A 20696-nucleotide genomic window follows, 5' to 3' on the forward strand; every position below is an offset into this window, starting at 1 on the left:
AAAGTTTTGTTTCTCTAAACTTCTCTATTATAGATAAAAAATCTAGTTAGGTATTTTTTGTTCTTTAAGGAAGTATTTTATTGCTTTAAAGTTGATCACTGCATTTAATATACTATACCATGAACATTTAATCCAAGCTAATATTTTAATTTAGTATTAAGATATCATCTCACAGAGTATAAAATAAGAAAAGCCATTTCACACCAATTTTTGCTTTACATATTAAGCTTTAAACTTTTAATCATTCAGATTAACTAGTGGAATATTGATTATTTTTGCCCTCAACCCCATTGCCCTTTTTGATCTCCCAGTTATTTTTTAAAAATTATAATGAAGTATTGCTAACAATGGGGACTATTTTGCTGAAGTTTGACAGGAAGAAATATTATTTACTCCATTAACCAAAGACATTTTGATTACTCATAAGACCAAAGCAAACTTCTTTCCTTGAATTAAATATTCTTCTTTCATAGTTAAAAATCATAAAGTTGGGGCTTCATATGTTTTATGCAAATTTGTGAGTCAGTATCATGAATACAAATTTATAAGTCAATATCATGAATCATTACAAAATATGTTTAATGCATGTGCAGTTGAATGCATTCACAGTTCTATAAGAAAAGTGCTCTCAGAGATCACTTGATAACACTTTTTAATAATTTTGGTATAATGCAAACTATGACATATAGCATGAAATAAAATGTTAAGTACTTAGCAATTATTTTACAAAGTTTGTTTTTGTTTTTGTTTTGTTTCATTTTAGGAGCATGAGAAAGTACAAAAACTTTACAACAAAGTAGGTTCTTTGAGCTGGATGTTTTTTGTTCCGGTCAAGATTCTTTCGGTTACAAAGAATGGAGACTCACTGAGCTATTCCAAGGGGCAGAGTGTTAGCATTGTCAGTGCTTCAGTGCTCAGTGGTCCCCCCAACTTGGAAGACAGGAAATAAGGAACCAGCCTGTGAGTCATAGATCTGGGAACATGTAATGTAATCAGGGGAGGCTGTTTTTTCCATCCCTCTCTCTCCCAGTTCTTCCTGCTTCTTCCTGTGTATTTTCTACTGTGATGAGAGAATGGAGGGGACAGTCTTATCTCTCCATGGCAATACATTTCTCATGTTACTGCACTTTCTACACATAACCTGAGTTTACATGATCTTTCCATTTTGGTACCAATACCTAACTAGTTAAGACTTTTAGCTCCTGTAGCACAACTATGATTAATTTTCCCTAGATTAGCTCCCTAAATGTGATTTATTTGTCTGCTGTTATTTTAATGCTTAAGGAAATTATACTTTTATTTCCTTTCCATTCACTGTCACTTACTAACAGGTATATTTCATGGAATTAATGTTTATAGTACCCATGTTTGAAATATGTTTATTTGAATAAAATATTTTAACAAAAAATATACATATATATTTTAACCATTTTTAAAATTGAAGTATAGTTAATTTACAATGTTGTGTTAGTTTCAGGTGTATATATATATTTACATATTGCATATACACCTGGTATGTGTATGTGTATATATATATATATATATATATATATATATATATGTATATATATCAGATTCTTTTCCATTGTAGGTTATTATAAGATATTGAATATAGTTCCCTGTGCTATACAGTAGGTCCTTGTTGGTTATCTATTTTATATATGGTGGTTAATCCCGAACTCCTAATTTATCTCTTCCTGCTATACCCTTTGGTAACCATAAGTTTGTTCTCTATGTCTGTGAGTCTGTTTCTGTTTCATAAGTGAATTCACTTGGGTCATATTTTAGATTCCACACAAGTGATATCATATGGTATTTGTCATTCTCTTTCTGACTTACTTCACTTAGTATGATAATCTCTAGGTCCATCCATGTTGCTGCAAATGGCATTATTTCATTCTTCTTTACGGCTGAGTAATATTACATTATGTATATATACCACACTTTCTTTATCCATTTATCTTATTTTAAAAATTTTATTTATTTATTTATTGGCTGCATTGGATCTTTTTTGCTGCACATGGGCTTTCTCTAGTTGCAGCAACTGGGGGCTACTCTTCATTATGGTGTGTGGGCTCCTTATTGTGGTGGCTTCTCTTGTTGCAGAGCAGGGGCTCTAGTCACAGGGGCTTCAGTAGTTGTGGCACATGGGCTCAACAGTTGTGGCTTATGGGCTCTAGAGTGCAGGCTCAATAGTTGTGGCACACGGACTTAGTTGCTCTGTGGCATGTGGAATCTTCCCGGACCAGGGATCGAACACGTGTCCCCTGCACTGGCAGGTGGATTCTTAACCACTTAGCCATCTAGGAAGTCCCTCCATCCATCTTTGATGGACACAGGTTGCTTCCATGTCTTGGTTATTGTAAATAGTGCTTCTGTGAACATTGGGGTGCATGTATCTTTTCAAATTAGACTTTTCTCTGCAGGTATGCCCAGAAGTGGAATTTCTGGATCATACAGTTATTTTATTTTCAATTTTTTGGAGGAACTTCCATACTGTTTTCCTTGGTTGCTGCTCAATTCACATTACCACTAACAGTGCACAAGGGTTCCTTATTCTCTACATCCTTGCCAACACTTGTTATTTCTAGTCTTTTTGATAATAGCCATTCTAACAGGGGTGAGGTGATATCTCGTGGTTTTGATTTATGTTTCCCTAATGATTAATAATGTAGAGCATTTTTATCTCTTCTTTGGAAAAATATCTATTCAGGTCTTCTGCCCATTTTTAAATTGGATTTTTTTTTTTGCTATTGAGTTATATTTTTTAATATACTTTGGAAATTAATTTTTTATCAGATATAAGATTTGAAAATATTTTTTTCCCATTCAGTAGGTTGCCTTTTGGTTGTGTTGATGGTTTTCTTTTTTGTGCAAAGCTTTTTAATTTGATGTAGTTCCATTTGTTTATTTTTTCTTTTGTTGCTTTTGTTTTTGGTGTCAGATTAAAAAACTCATCACCAAGACCTATGTCAAGGAGCCTACCACCTATATTTTCTTCTAGGAGTTTTATGGTTTCAGGTCTTATGTTCAAGTCTTTAATACATTTTGTGTTAATTTTTGTCTATGGTAGAAGGTACTGGTCCAGTTTTATTCTTTTGCCTGTGGCTGTCCAGTTTTCCCAACACCACTTAGTGAAGAGACTGTCTTTACCCTATTGTATGTTTTTGATTTCTTTGTTGTAGCATACAATATTAATTACTATAGCTTTGTAATATAGCTGAAATGAAGAAGCATAATGCTTCCAGCTTTGTTCTTTCTAAAGATTGCTTGGCTATTTGGGGTCTTTTGTGATTCCATACAAATTTTAGGATTGTTTGTTCTATTTTTGTGAAAAATGTTTTTGGGATTTTGATTGGGTTTTTACTGATTCTGTAGATTGCTTTGGATAGTATGTTTGTTTGTTTTTATTTCCAGTATGGACTTTTAACAATATTAATTCTTCCAATCCATAAGCATGAAATATCTTTACATTTATTAGTATCTTTAATTTCTTTCATTAATATCTTATAGTTGTCAATAGATTGTCCTTTCACCTCTGTGGTTAAATTTATTCCTAGGTTTTTGTTTGTTTGTTTTTTGATGCAAACGTAAACAGGATTTTCTTAATTTCTCATTCTGATAGTTCATTATTAGTGTAAAGAAATGCAACAGATTTTTGTTGCATTTAACCTTACTGAATTCACCCTTACCTTTATTAGTTTTAACAGATTTTTGATGGAGTCTTTCAGGTTTTTTCATGTATGACATCATGGTATCTCCAAATAGTGACAGATTTTCATCTTCCTTTCTATTATGGATGCTTTTTATTTCATTTTCTTACATAATTGTTCAGCTAGTACTTCTGATACTATGTTGCATAACAGTAGCAGTAAGTGGATATCCTTTGTCTTATTCTTGATCTTAGAGGAAAAGCCTTCAGCTTTTCATTATTGAGCATTAGCTGTGGGCTTGTCATAAATGACCTTTAGTATGTTGATGTATATTCCCTCTATACTTACTTTATTGAGCGCTTTTATCATAAATAGATGTTGAATTTTGTCAAATGCTTTTTTCTATATCTATTGAGATGATCATAGTATTTTTATCCTTCATTTTGTTAATGTGGTGTATCACATTGACTGATTTTCAGATGTCGAACCATCCTTGTGTCCCTGGAATAAATTCCAGTAGACATAGTGTATGATTTTTTTAATGTATTATTGAATCTGACTTGCTAATATTTTGTTGAGGTTATTTGTATCTATGTCCAATATGAATATTGCCTGTAATTTTCTTTTATTGTGGCATCCTTGTTTGGTTTTGGTATCAGGTTAATGTTGGCCTCTTTAAATGTGTTTGGAAAAGTTCCTGCCTCTACTTTTATCTTTTTTTTTTTTTTGGGAAGAGTTTGAGAAGAGTTGGTATTCATTCATTTTCAGATGTTTGGTAAAATTCACCAGTGAAGCTATCTGGTCCTGGACTTTTGTTTGTTGAGAGGTTTTCGATTACTGATTCAATCTCCTTCTTAGTAATCTATCTGTTCAGATTTTCTATTTAGTCGTGATTCAGTCTTCGTAGGTTGTATGTTTCTAGGAATTTATCCATTTCTTCCAGGTTGTTCAGTTTGTTGGTATGTAATTGTTCATGTCTCTTATGGTCCTTTGTATTTCTGTGGTATCAGCTGTGATAGCTCTTCTTTCATTTGATTTTGTTTATTTAAGTCCTGTTTCTTTTTTTTCTTGTTTAGTCTAGCTAAAGGTTAGTTAATTTTGTTTATCTTCTCCAAGAACTAACTCTTAGTTTCATTAATCTTCTCTATTGTCTTTTCAGTTTCTGTTTCATTTATTTCTGCCCTAATCTTTGTTATTTCCTTTCTTCCAATAACTTTTGGCTTTGTTTATTCTTCTTTTTCACTCCTTGAGGTATAAAGTTAAGTTGAGACTTTTCTGGTTTCTTGAGATATAGATATTTATTGCTAAACAGTTCCCCTCTTAGAACTATTTTGCTGCATCCTATAAATTTTGAATTGCAGCATTTTCATTTTTTAATTAATTAATTAAATAAGCCCTGCACGTGAGTTTTCTTTAGTTGTGGTGAGTGGGGGCTACTCTTCATTGCGATGCATGGGCTTCTCATTGCAGTGGCTTCTCTTGTTGCGGAGCATGGGCTCTAGTCACCGTGGGTTTCAGTAACTGTGGCATGTGGGCTCAGTAGTTGTGGCTTGTGGGCTCTAGAGTGCAGGCTCAGTAGTTGTGGTGCATGGGCTTAATTACTCTGAGGCATGTGGGATCTTCCTTGACCAGGGATGAAACCAGTATCCCCTACATTGGCAGGCTGATTCTTAACCACTGTACCACTGGGGAAGTCCTGTGTTACATTTTCATTTTCATTTATCTCTGGATATTTTTTAGTGTCTTTTTTGATTTCTTCTTTGATCCATTGGTTGTTCAGTAGCATGTTGTTTAATCAGCACAAATTTTTGAATTTTCTAAAATTTCTTTATGTAATTAATTTCAGTCACCTAGAAATGAACTCATACACCTGTATGGTCCCTAATTTTTGTGATTGTTGCTGGGGACACTTCCACATCACCTGGCTCTGTTGGCAAGTGGGGCTTATGCTTGTGGGCCCCACAGGACTATTATCAATGAAGAAAGAGCTCTTAAACAGCTCCCACCGTTAGGGCACAGAAGGATGCAGCAGACACAGAAGCTTGGCCTTTCTGTGAAGGAGTCCTATTAGCCAGTCATCATGACTGTGACCTGAGGGGAAGATTTCTAATTAAACATGCACCTAGGGGCTAACTTCCCAGACCTTGAAAGGCAGGTGCTATTCTCCCACTCATATCTGCCAGTGTCTCCTGGGGGAGAGCTTTAAATGGTCTGGTGCCTGTTTTAGAGGGCTGACACCCAAAGGACATCCCTTTGTTACCTGGCTCTGGTGGCTGGAAGACCTTGCATTCCTGGGTCCCACGGGACTATGCCAATTGGAGAGATTGTTCTTGGCAGGCTACCCCCAGTAGGGCATTGCACAAGCATCAGACTGAGGTGCACCCTCAGTATATCTGTGAAGGAGGCCTTTTTGCTTGTCCTGGAGTTTTGGCCTAAGGGACAGGCTTCATATTTGGTACACATCTGGTGGCCTATGGAGTTCCTTTTAAGGATCATATGCCATAGACACCATCTTGGTGCTTCTCTTCTGCCCTATTGCAGCTCACTAGTATCTCCCAGAAAGGAGCTTAACGTTTGTCTAGAGCCCTGATTTTTGTGATTGCCATTCACAGGAGGGAACACCTCCTGATCACCTGGTTCTGGTGGCTAGTAGGGCTTCCTCTTGCGGCCCCTCAGGACTGCAAATGTTTGCATGCTTTTAAAAGCTACTTCCTGAGGGTCTGGCTTCCAGTCATCCTGAATCTGGGTGCTGAGAGTCTCACCTTTGGGATGCTAGCAGGTCTTAGCACATCCTAAATTACTGGGAGATAAACATATAATCTGCTTAGACAGGTCTGAGAGCTGCCCAAGAGCTGGGGCAAGGCTGAAGGAAAAGGGTGGTCTGCTACATGAGGCTATTCTTTCAATACTAGGAGAGGTGGTTCTTTCATCTACTACATAGAAACCAACATAGAAAGTCAAGAAAAATGAAAAAACAGAGAAATATGTTCCAACTGAAAGAACAAGATAAAGCCTCAGGAAAAAACCTTAATGAAATGGAGATAAGTAATTTATCTGCTAAAGAGTTCGAAGTAATGGTCATAAAATGCTTACTGAACTGGGGAGAAGAATGAGTGAACACTGTGAGTTTTTTAATTACAGCTGACATTACTGTAACTCGAAAAATGAAAGTTATCACAATAATGGCTGTTGCATTTTGAGCACTAATTATGTGCCAGATATTGTTATAAATACCTTATACATAATTCGCTTAATCCTCACAATAACCACATAACATAGGTGTTATAATTATTTCCATTTTTACAAGTGAAGACCCTAAAGCACTAAGTTGAGCATTATGCTAGAATTAATGAGCTTAAAAGCATTTGAACTCAATTTTGAATGTAGGTAGTCTGATTCCAAAGATCTGTTTTGAATGGCAAAGAACTACATCATAGAAAGTGGCTTGAGCCCTACAAGTTTTTGGTAAGTATTATTGTTATCTTCATATCTCCATTTTCAAGTGAAGAGCCACTATTCAGATAAGGAGACTGAGGCTTGAAGAGTTTCAGGGGCTTCCCTAAGTCCACACAGCTAGTTGCTTTCAAAGAGAGAATGTGAATTCAAACAGAGTTTGGTCTATATCATGGGCTTCAAAAATAGCACCTTTAGGTATTATGCAAAATAAAAAAGCAATCAATTCTGAAAGCATTTGTTTACAGAGACCTAGCTATAGATGTAATTGTCTTCTGCAGCCCAGATCTTTAATAGAAAATTTTGATAAAAATATCAGGTATTTAGAGTCAGAACAAACTAGGTCAAACTTTAATTCATTGTGTGACTACAGCCACATTACTTAACCATTCTGGTCCAGGTACTGATTCATAGATTATTGTTACCTGAACAGTTTCCAGGTACAGTGCCAGGCATGTTGGATTTCATTGTCTTGGCCCATTGTGTTGTTTCTGTATCACCCAAGGACCACCCTTTATGTATTTTGTAATTTTGCTTAGGTTCTGTTCAATTATGATTTTCAGAGTGTATTGATGATTCATTACTAATATATTATTTAAATGTAAATTAAGCACAACAATGTGAATATACTTAACATTAATGAACTGTACACTTAAAAGTGGCTAAGATGATAAATTCTGCTATATACACTTAACATAAAAACAGAAAAAGAAAAATGCATAAATTAAAATCTATTGTCTGTTTAAATAACACAAGTCTGCATAGATACAGTCTTGACTACACTCACATTGTAGTACTTACAATACTCACATTAATTATGATTGTGTATATGTGTTCTATAATATTTAATTTAGTGAATAATAACAGATGAAATATATTTATAAGTAAACAAATAACTTAATTTTTATCATTATCAAGAAAATTGAGATCATTTATATCAATTAACATTTCCTGCAACAGCATAGTTTTCCCTAAGTATAGAACAGCCATAGCATTTGCTGTCATTATTAGGACAACTTTGAAAGCGAATGGGAGTACAGAAAACGGTCAGACCAATGATGCAGCTATAAACTGTAACTCTCCTGGGCAAACCTGAATCTAGAAGCACCCTCTGTGTGCACATGATGAAGTAGAAGTCCGCATTGTTTAAGTGCTAGGCCAAAGGAAGTAAAAAAATGAATATAATTAGCATTTATTGTCTTCAAATTTATATCTAACTAAATGTTATTACTTCTGTTCTCTTCCAAAGCAATCATTTTTGACATGAAACTTGTAAAGTGTGGTTGAGTTTCTATATTAAAACTTTGCCATTTAGTAATACAGGTAAATAAGTTAAAAATGTTAATAATTATAACATGGAAATTATAAAAGCACTTTGTACATCTATTATATTATCAGAAGTATTACAAGCTATATTTTTTCAAAGAACTAAAATACATGATCATTAAAATAATCTTTTGCTTCTAATTAGAAATTATACAACAGACTTCTTTTGCTCTGTTGGATTTGCCTTTTACAACTATAAAATGTTATACAATTAAGGATTATTAAAAAGTATATCAAATGAAACAAATATTTTATCAAATTCATTTTGCATTAAAAGATTTAATGGTTGTATTAATTTATCACAATCAATTGATATAGCAGAGCAGTGTAGTAATTTTTCAGTAGGCTGTATATGATTTACTTCTACTCAAAGCACCAGAAGGACATTCTAATGAAGTTTTTAATATAAAAATGATACAACATAATATACTTAAAGAAATGTCTCATGAAAATTAGTAAAGAATTATTGAGGCACATAATTCTAAAGAGAAATAGCTAATATGTGACTGTCAGTCATTGCTGTAAAGAATGTATAGCTCAAAGTCCATCAAGTAATTAATGTAGACAAAATTAATAACATACTAGATTATGCTAATATTTTATATTAGTATTATAACTTAACTTTTCAAGATTGATATATTGACATTCCAACACATTTTAAAAATTACGTACATAAGGGATTTTAGGAAATGCAAATTTTAATTGATATTGAACTATTTAATAAATAAAAAGTAAAAATAAGCAATATTTATTTTTTGGTTTAAAAACAGTGTTAAATGTACCAACATTTCTTAGTGACAGTAACAGCCAATATTTTACTAACACACTGAGGTCATTAATCAATTAGTGTACCAGCCACTAGTTTAGTTTAATATATAATCACAAAGCCTTGATATGGATAATCAAAAATACAACAATAACATTCGGGGCATTTTAAAATTGTTCCTCCAATTAAAACTATACCTACATATAATAGTCAATAAATTTGAAGAAAAATCATTTAGTTACTATAATTACCAATTTTCATAAAGAGGCAAATTTTACTAGGTATGGTTTTAGGATGTAGGGTTCAGTCATATTGTATTATGAATTAAAATTTATAGACTAAAACTATGAAGAAAAATTCTATAAAGAGTAAGATTTTAGGGGGTGAAAAATGCGAGTAAATATTTTGGAAGAGGAGTCATGAAGACCTGATTACAATGAGGAAGGAAAGTGTGCAATTAAAATACATGGAATAAAAGAATTTCTGGTAGCGGGTAATGTAAGTGTAAATGCCATCAGGTGAGAATAAACATTGTTTTTGGAAGAAACAGGAAAGCCAGAGGGAAGATATCCACTGTCCACGAGTCAAAAGGAATGGATGGTCTTGTGACCTTGATTAGTAATTTCAAATCACTGAGCTTCTGTTTCCTTAACTGCACGGTAGAGACATAAATCTGCCATAATTACCTCAGGGTTGTGAAGGGTAATGTTTGTCAAAGCATACTGAAAATTGTAGAGGGCTACAAAAATGTAAGTTATTGCTTTGGAACTATTTTATTATATGATATAACTCAAGTAGTCTGGACTCCTGTGCCTAGTAGATGTTGCATTAAGTGGAAACTTTTAGTTGGTGAAATGGTAGGAGTTAAAATGACTTAATTTATTACATAGTTTAAAAGACATTTTTACCATGTAACCACTTCTACTCCTCTTGACTTTCTTTTCTGAGTCTCAGCTTATTAATAAAAGGGAATAATAAAGCCTAATAAGTTTTTGGTAAAAATTAGTTGCAATAATACATATATTCAACAGAGTGCATAGGATATGTTCATTACCAAATGATAAATTTAATAGCTATAATTGTCCATTTATGATAATTATGATCATGAGATGTTGTGCCAAAATATAATATCTAATCTCATATAAGTTCATATGTAAAGTTCTTCATCACTGATGGAGAAAGTATAATTATACAATAAAGCAGTCATAGGTAACAAAATAAACACAAACTATATTTGGAAGTTAGTAATTTCATTAAATAATGAAAATTTTGGAATAGTAGAGGCACTGAACTCATAACACTCACATTTTTTAAGAATGTTTTAAGAATGTTTTGATTAACCAAAGTAATTAAATACACACACCATTGGCTTTTAATTAAAAACACAACCATGTTATTTCATAGACTTCTTGAATCATAACAAGCATGGTGGTTTTATTTGTCCAATAATATTGTCTGAAATAAAATATTTTAACAGAAGCTTAGTACGTATTTCTGCAAAGTGTACAAAAATGCGGGATAATATAATCTGAAGAATGTCTATTTAGCAGCTTGTCTGTGGATACAGTGGTGAAACAAAATTTCTTCCACCATCAATATCACCCTCTACTCTGAGGAGAATTGCCACAGACATGAAATTATGATGTAATGTAGTAAGTTAAGTGAAAGTGGGATATGCATAAATGAAGTTGTGGCATCAGACTAATTAAGGAAGGCTTTTTGTTTTTATTGGAGTAGCATTGCTTTACAATGTTGTATTAATTTCTGCTATACAATGAAGTGAATCAGCTATATGTATACCTACATCCCCTCCCTCTAGAACCTCCCTTCCCCCACATCCCACCTATCGAAGTCATCACAGAGCACCAAGCTGAGCTCCCTGTGCTATACAGCAGGTTCCCAGTAAGCTAGCTGTTTTACACATGGTAGTGTATTTATGTCAAACCTAATCTCCCAGTTCATCCCACCCTCTCCTTCCCCCACTGTGGTAACATATCAGTTCTCTAATGGGAGGGCGATAAGCAAAGCCCTCAAGGTCTAGGATCCAGCCAGTCAAAATGAGGATTTGAATGTTACAGGCAGAGGGGAGAGTATGAGCAAAAACATTACTAAGAGATATGAAGAAATGTTTGGAGATGATGCATGTGTTTATTTTCTTGATTATGATGATGATTCCGTATGCTTATACGTGTAACAAAACTTAGCACATAGTGCATATTAATTATGTGCAGTTTATTATATATCAATTATATCTTAATAAAGCTGTGAAAACCTTAAGAGAGAGCTAACAATGAATGGGAAGTAAGAGTGTAGATTAATAGTAGAGGGTGAATCTTTAATATCCATTTTTACTCTATAAAAGTTGAAATTTTTATTAAATGTTATCTCTAACATTTGTGTCATCCATAGCTTACCTTGAAAGATAGCTCACAAAATAATCTTTTCACATTTCAGAAGCATATGCAAAGACTCAAAAATTTAAAAATTTTTTTCAATTATAATTTTGAAATAAGTTTAGATTCACAAAAGAGTACCAAAGATAATATAGATAATTTCTGTATACTTTTTATCAATTTCTCCTAATAATAACATTTTGTATAACCAGGGCACATTTGTCAAAACTAAGAGATTACCATTGGTATATTACTAACTAAACTATAGACTTTATCTGGATTTCACCAGTTTTTCCACTAATACATATTCTTTCTTGTTGCATGATTCAATCAGAGCCTCCATTATATTCGGTTTTCTTGATTCCTTAGATACTTCCAATCTGTGATGGTTTCTCAGTCTTCTCTTGTCATTCATTGCTTAGAAATTGAAGATTGCTCTTAAGGAATTTTGTAGAATTTTGTAGAATGTCTGACAGCTTTGGTTACTTTAAAATTTTTTCATTCAACTGAGGTTGTGGATTTTGGGGAAGAGTACCACAGAGATGAATTGGCTTTTACATTGTATCATGTCAAGGGGAACAGGATATTATCATGGCTTTCTCCCCGTGATGTTGAGCTTGATCACATGAATTAGGTGATATCTGCCAGGTTTCTACACTATAAATTCTTTGTAATTCACAAATATTTTGAGGAGCTACATTGAAACCATGCAAATATTCTGCATTGCCTGAAACTTTTAGTCACTAATTTTAAGTTATGAGTGGACCTGACTGTGATGTTCTAATAGTGATTTTCTATCTCCTCATTCATTCTGAAATGCTAAATTGAATAAATGTATTTATTTCTTCGATCAATTATTTATATCACTATGTACTCATGGATCTTTATTTTATCCTTTACTGCATAACCCATTTCTATCTTTATTTATTTTTTTCTTCAAATTGTTTGAGCTTCACATCTGGGAGTGCTTTCAGACTATTTGTGTACTCCTGTTGACTTGCGCCATTTTTTTGTGGTTGTTATTCTTTCCTGTCTCCTACAAGTTGTTCCAGACTTGTCTTGTAGTTTACCTGCCCCAGCCTTGGAAGAAATGTCAACTGTTTTTCCAGGGATCCTTTGTATCTGCTATTGGAGAGTGGTATTTAGAAACTATGATTTTGGTGCATTATCATTGGGGTGTCATCACTTCTGGACCTACTCGGTAGAGAGAGCTAGGAAATGTATGTATGGGTACATAGATTTCCACATTTATTTATGCACCACTCTGTGTGTATGTGTGTGTGTGTGTGTGTGTGTATATATATATATATATATATATATATATATATATATAGTAATATATAATATGTATCACATGCATGTGAATAATATGTAATACACACAAACACATATACACACCAAAACAAAATGTGAGTTCATACTGCTCTCTCACCACTTTACAGCACCACAAGGTTCATGCTGCATTCCCCTTTCCTTCTTTGAAACTTCTTTCTCCAACAGTAAGAAAATTTACTCTTATTATCTATAATGAACTTATTTATGCAACCCTAATATAGAGGTAGTTTCGGAATTGATAATCCAAATCCCTACCTGGAAAAAATTTACTAAGTGGTGTGCAGTGTTTTTGTACAGTTCTCTTTGTCTTTATCTTTGCACTGTCCAGTCAAAGCACAGTTAGTTTTCCAAAGTATATACAGCAGCTCCTTTATTCACCCACTTGAATGTAGTTATATCATTTATTTGTATTATAATTAAATTCATTCCTATACAGCTTGCATTCCATCCTAGGACCCCCGACATCATGTTGTTGTTGTTATTGTTTTTAAATGTACAAGTAGGAAAGTTAATTCTGTGGATACAGTTCTGTGGGTTTTGACAAGTGCATAGTTATGTATCTGCCACTCAATACTATACAAAACAATTCTCTCATCTCCAAATACTTCTACCTGCTGCCCCTTTGTAGATAATCTCTCTCTCTACCTCCTCCCCTGGACAACCATAGATCTATTTTCTATCCCTATTGTTTTGCTTATTCCAGAATATCATATAAATGAAATCATACAATATGTAGCCTTTGGGAGCTGGCTTCTTTCACTTAACAAAATACATTTAAGATTTATTCACATTGTTGTATGAATCAATAGCGTAGTCTTCTTTTATTGCTGAGTAGCATTCAATTATATGAAAGTTTGTTTATCCATTCATCTGTTGAAAGATATTTGGGTTGTCTCCTGGTTTTAGTGATTATAAATAACGCTGGTGTAAACTTTTGTATAGGCTTTGTGTCAACATAAGTTTCCAGTTCACATGGAAAACTCCTAAAAATGAGATTGCTGAGTCAATGTAAATATTCATCTTTTGCCAGTTCCTTTTTTCTTCTTCAAACTCTTTCTGATTGAAATAAAATTTACATAAAATAATATGTATTGTATGAAGATTCAATAAATTTTGAAAATCCAATTTTTCATGTAACTAATACCCATATCAAGATTTTGAACATTTCAGTCATCCCAGAAAGTTCATGCATGTTCTCCAGCCAAAATCCCCTCACCACACAAAGACAACCGCTCTTAGATTTTTATCTCTGTAGATTAGATTAACTGATCTATGATATCATCAAACAAATGAAAATACACAATGCGTATTCTTATATTTGGCTTCTTTTATTCAACATCATGTTTTTGATGTGGATTTGTTTGTTTTATGAATTGTCATTTCTTTTTATTACTGATTATTTTTTGATAAAATAAATTTATCACATTCTGTTTATTCATTCAAATGTTAATGGAAATTTTGTTTCTTTCCCCCAGTTTTTTTGGTTAGATGAATAAAGATAAAATTAACAGTAATTGTATACATATTTTCACTTCTTTGGGTAGCTGGAATTGCTGAGTGTAGGTGTATTTTTACTTTGTAACTGATCAATTGTATTTTAAAGGACTTGAATCATTTTACACACCCACTAGTAGTATATTGGAGTTGTAATTGCTCCACTTCCAAAAGTCTTTTTATTTTAACTATCCTAGTGAGGGTGGCATACTGTCTCATTCTGGTTTTAGTTTGTGTTTTCCTGAGGAGTAAATGCCTTAAATACCTTTTTATTTCTTTATGGAACAGTGACACATTTTTCGTGGAGTGCCTGCTCAAGTGTTTACTCATTTTACAACTACAGAGATTGCCCTTTTATATTTATTAATGAGTTCTTTATATGTTTCCTATAAAAGTTCTTTGTTAGAGATATGTATCGGGACTATTTCTTCAGTAGTTATTAGTTTTCTCTTTTAATAGATTATGTTTATGGCTAGGATATTTTTAATGCTGATGATGTCCAATTAATTTTTTTTGTAGATAAGTTCAATTTGTGTCGTATCTAAGACATTTTTGCTGTCCCAGACTTATGAACATATTCTACTAGCTTTTTTTCTAGAAGATTTTTAGTTTTCGCTTTTAAATTGAAGATTCATCTTATTGACCTTACATTCTGTTACCAGCTATATCTACTTACTCTTAGTTTTTTCATTATTGTTAATGTTCATTCCTTACAATGTGAACTATCATGTCATTTGCAAATAAACAGAGTAGTGTTTCTTCTTTTTCAATCTTCATAAGTCCTCTATCTTTTTTGAGTTTACACAAGCAAGGTCCTCAAGGAACACACTGAAGTGACAGTTGTACCCCTTTTTAGGATAAAAATATTCAATATTTCACCATTAATGATGAGAACGTCCTTTTCTATTTCTGATTTGTTGAGAGGTTTCATCCAGAATACGTATTTAAGTTTGGCAAATGGCAAGTGCTCCTTCTTCTTTTATGTAGATGATGCAATTTTTTCCCTTTAGTTTTGTAATATGGTGATTTCTATTTGTTGATCTTCAAATGTTAAACCAACATCTCCTTCCTGGGTGTAATCCCTGTAGTCATTTTGTATTAATTTTTTTATGTATCACTAGATTCAATTTCCTAATATTTCTTGAGAATTTTTGCATCTAAATCCCTGAAGGATATTGATCTAAAATTTTCTTTTTTAGTAATGTCTTTGTAAGGTTTTGGCAACAGGATAAAATGAGTTAGATAGTATTCTCTTTAATTAATCAGTGGGTTTTTTAAATAGTTGAAGGATTTTACTAATAAAAGTATTTGAGCATTTAAAGCTGTACATTTGTCTCTATGTACATAATTTAAATTCATCCCCTAATATTTTTGATATAATTTACTTTTACTCTCATTTAGTTGGAAATATTTTCTATTTTATTTTGTTAAATATTGTTTAAATAATAGGCTATTTAGGACTAGATTATTTAATTTCCAAATATTTGGGTAAATAACTAGGTATCAGTTTGATTTCTAATTTAATTTTGTGGGATCATAGATATTCTGTAGGATTTTAAGACTTTGAAATTTATTTAGTTTCATGGCCTGGCATTTCTTATAGTTATGTAGTCTTCTGTTAATGTTAATTAAATTAATTTAGTAAATTGTGTTGTTCAGATTTTCTACATCATATTTTTTCCTCTTGCTTTATAAATTACTGAGAAATGGCTGGACTCCACTGTGAATGCAGATTTATCCTTTTTTAAACTTTAGTGCTGTCAATTTTACTGTCATGATTTTGAAGCTGTTTTATTTCATATGTATTTAGGAATATTCAACTGCCTATTTTAAGCTTTCTAGTGTTTAGCAGCATCAAGGTACAAGATTAAAATAAAATTTTGATGAATCATGTCTTATCTGGAAAGGTCATGTTAGATATTTGCTACCATTGTAAAGGCATGAAATCATCAGAATTCATCATATGCATGAGAAATTCAAAGGTTTGTTATAGGAAGAATATGTCCATTATATTTTATAATTATATTTTACTACAGTAAAAGTTAACTTTAGAAGGCAAAGGTGATTTATTATGTCAAAACAAATTATAGATTCTGTTAAACTCAATACATCAACAATATTTACAATGAGGATATTAGTCTTTGTCGTCTCTCTAATCAAATTAATCTTGACCAATGCCCTCATTTAAGAGAGGAAATGCAGGCCCAGAGATATTAAATTAACCACTCTGATTTTAAGGTAGGAAAACCACAAATCTGTATAATTTTCTCTCAAATCCTAGAAGAATTATTTTAAAACTTTACACCATTTGAATGTGTATTTTGATATTCTTCATTTAGTTGAAAAGCCCTGTTTCAGTTAGGAAAACAATAGCCACTCTAGGATTTTAGAGAAGGAAGGACTTAAAATGGGCCATTTTAAGTTTGCCCAACCGTCGTTGGAAGGGGAAAGTAAAGAATGTCAGAGAAGTTCCTAAAAGTGGTTGATTCACAGGACTCCCATGGAAGCCACAGTGAATTTCATGAGTGTCATCAGGATATTGTCAGCTGTTAAAGCAGGCCAGTGTCCTGCCCTGTCGCTGAAGTGATGGTGGCCCTCAGCATTCTTGGTGAGACCTTGCTCTTCCATTTTCAGCCGCTGGCTACACCAGAGCATGTGAATCTCAAGGCTCACCTTTGTGCAAGATCCCAGAGATGATGTCTCCTTCCAGTTTTTAAATCTGGCACAAATATCTCACATTAGCTGACCTTTCTCCCTGCAATGCATAGGGGACCCTAAAGAGGATAGCAATGATACTAAGATTTTGAACATAGATATTTTTCTTTGAATTCTTTAAAGATTTTGAAATTTTATTTGTGTTAATTGATGTAGCTTTTTTTTTAAAACATGGGGGATTGGCCTTTGCAATATTGACTCTACTGTTGGTTTTGTTGTACTATATTTTGCCTGTGACATAAAGCTTGTGGTACAATCTGAATTTCTTCAGGCCCCATCAGCCAAGGGTATCTTAGTATCATGATAACAGTAACAATAAAGTAAACATAAGTTAACTTCTGAACAAGCCATATTGGATTTGTCATGTGTGCTTAAGTCTGTCAGGGATCACACTTCTTCTCAACATGTTAGCATCTATTATTTCACTTTGATTGCTGGTGACTTATCAGGCATCCTTAGTACTCTTCCTCAAAGAGAGCCTGTGTCTTGTAGCTTTTTCAGCTATAATCTGGTTTTTATAGTTGAGTCCTGTTGGAGTGGTGTTAGGTGTTGAGGAGGGGGCTTCTATAACTTTCTAATTAACTCAGTCTTTCAGTGGTCTCTGGCCTCTGACCTTCATAGTATTTTCTTCTTGTACAGTATTTTTCCTTCCTTATGGGAGACCGGAAGTCTGGAAGGGGCTAAAGTGGAAGGAATGACCTTCTCTCAAGGCTCTGGGACAAGGCTCTGGTAGAGTCTTCCCCAGGATTGCAGGTGTTTGTTAGAGGGAATTCTTATTGGGTAGTGGTATGATTAACAAGTATTACTCTTGCATCTTCACCTTGAGTCCCTGATGGGGTTTTTAAACATAAATCCCATGAAAGTATGGGGATCCTCTGAAGACCACAGCCCTGAAAAGTACCTCACTTTCATCTAAGACCACACCCAGTCTCCAACAATTCATCAAAACTACCTTTTGTTCCTCTCAGTTTATGGCTCCAGTGGCTTATTCTCCAGGTTAGGGGATCTTGACTGTGACTTCAGGTCCACTTGTTTCTTCAGATCTCAGGGTGGTACTTATCCTGGGACTTCTCTTCTCTGATGAGTCCAAGAAAGGTGCTGATTTTTAGTTTGTTCAGTTTTTGTTCTTTTATTTGGAGGGAAAGGAAATATAAAGCTCTTTATATCAGAGCTGAAACTAGAAGTCTTGCCATTGTCTTTTGGAGCCACATGAGAACATTTCAAGTATATCTTAAGGGTGAATTTCTTTCCTACCTCGTATTTTGCCAAGGGGTTTTGAGGAGCAAGTTATGGACAGATTCTTTTTCCAAGGTGGTTTAGAAGGTCTTACTCCTGGGAAGCAACTTTCAATCTTGACTTTCTAGTTATTCAGTAGCCTAAAGGTCTTCCTGGTCTTACCACACTGAAGCACCCCCATGCTCACAGGCTTGGATTCCTTTGTGTGGTTCTCTCTACAGCACACTGCTCTAAAAAAAAAAAAAAATCTAAGTAATAATTTTTATTTATGGTTACAACTTGAAATTGCTTTGAAAATGAAAACCACTATTTAGTAAGATGATATTTTGAGAGATAGGAGCCATCCTGTTGAAGTACAACTGAAATATTTTATAGAGAATACTTCATTTTTGCAGTGTGGATGGAGTAACATAAAGTCATATCCCATCTAATGCTTAGGAAGAGATTTTCTGTAAACTAGAAAAATCATGTGCTAAAAACATGCGCTCGTAAGATAATTAAGATAGTGTCTCACTTGACAGTCTTACATCAGATATCACAGTTGTGTGTGCTTGTAGTGGGGCCATGCAGAAACAAAGACAGTCCTGTCATGCTTATTGCTTTTAATCAAAAATACATTTTAAGTTATTGCTGTTTCCTTCACTCTTTTTTCTGATGTGCACAGAAAAATTTAAATATATTATTTCATCTCTAGTTTACTTTAGCCCATTTACTTTTCCTTTTTCTTAGAATGATTATTTAAAGAATCTTAGTAGTGTTCTATTTATTGATGGTATTTGTAGCTTCATATATATCCCTCTGAAAGCTCTACCAGAGGGGCATAGAAAGACTGGAATTGCCATTAGATCATCTATCACCCGTAAAATGATTTTTATTCTCCATTGCCTACATTTCACATTACAAGTAGAAGACATTTTTGCCTGAAACAGATACAAAAACAAACCTTCTTCCTAAAAAGTGTTCATTTTTCACAGAATCACTAGGTTGCCCACTGCCTACAGGGTGATATTATGGGAATCCTTTTTTTTATTTCCTTAAATATTCCGTTACAAATTTTGCTACAATACACAGCTTATTTTTCCACACCCATACACCCACACATCCACTAACATTAGTTTTCTGAAGTGTGAAACAGGACTTCCTGGTGGCATCTTCACATTTTACGTAGCTGTTGATGAAGCCACTGCTGCACTAGGTATGTCACTGTAAAATCCTGAGACATTTTGGAGGAAAGAAAAGTGTTATCCAATTATTTTTTCAAAATATAACACCAGCAAGTAACTGAGAAGGTAGTATCCACCTAACTGTCAGCTCTTCAAAATCCATGGCCTATCAGTTTGAGGCAACTTTCTTGTTAAAAGCCTTTATTAAACAATTTAAAAACTATGAATTGTAGAGTTTTGCTCATTTAGGAGAAAAGAAGGAACTATCTACTCAGCAAAAAAAAAAAAAATGAGGAGACATGATTTAAGCTGGTTGGCTTCACAGTCAGAATTCAGTAGACAGTTGCAGAGCTCAGTTTGTGTGGGGTAGTTCTCAAATTCTTATGCTCTGAAAGAATTATTTTGCAAGCATATCTGTAACAGCTTTAGAGTGCTGCAGTTCTCTGAATAGTACAGGACAAAGAAATTGCTGTAGGTTAGATTTCTCTGATCATTGAGGGGAGCTGATGTTTCTTTGTTATTCTTCATTTATATTCCTACTATCAGTTGCAAACCCTCTATTTCTATTTACAGTTCTAGACAGTTAATTTTAAATCCTTTATTTTGCCAGTTAAAATGGTTGATATCAGCTCTTGATTAGAAAAGCATAATTTTCCTCTAAATTAGCCAAACAGGAAGGAAGAAGAAATCCTTTACATAAAATTATAATTTTGAACAGTGGCAAAATTGAAATTATTTCAATTTATTAAAAAAATGTGCTGAAATGTAGATGGTTCATGGGTTATTGTTATATTTCTTTTCCCTGTCAGTGTGGAGAAATATAAACTACATAAATGATGTGGAATTATGGCATTCTTAATAGAAAGATGTGTATCTTTGATTTGTCTTAGCCTGAGTTTCCACATGGAAACGGAAGTGAAGTATTTTGGTACATTTTTCAGCTCTGTCATTGTGAATTACACAGTTAAGATAAAAATCTTTTTAGTCTATCATTATAGGGGTAGTTGATTAATGCATTATATATTGTTAGGACAAACTAAGACATTTTAAGACAGTGAGGTAAAAAAGGAAAAGGTTTACCTTTTAAATATTCAATACACAAACAAATCAAGCATATATATTCATCAAACTAATTAAACATGTCAAGTACAATCAGAGATGA

Source organism: Hippopotamus amphibius, chromosome 13 (genome assembly GCF_030028045.1).
Source record: "Hippopotamus amphibius kiboko isolate mHipAmp2 chromosome 13, mHipAmp2.hap2, whole genome shotgun sequence".
NCBI lineage: Eukaryota > Metazoa > Chordata > Mammalia > Artiodactyla > Hippopotamidae > Hippopotamus > Hippopotamus amphibius.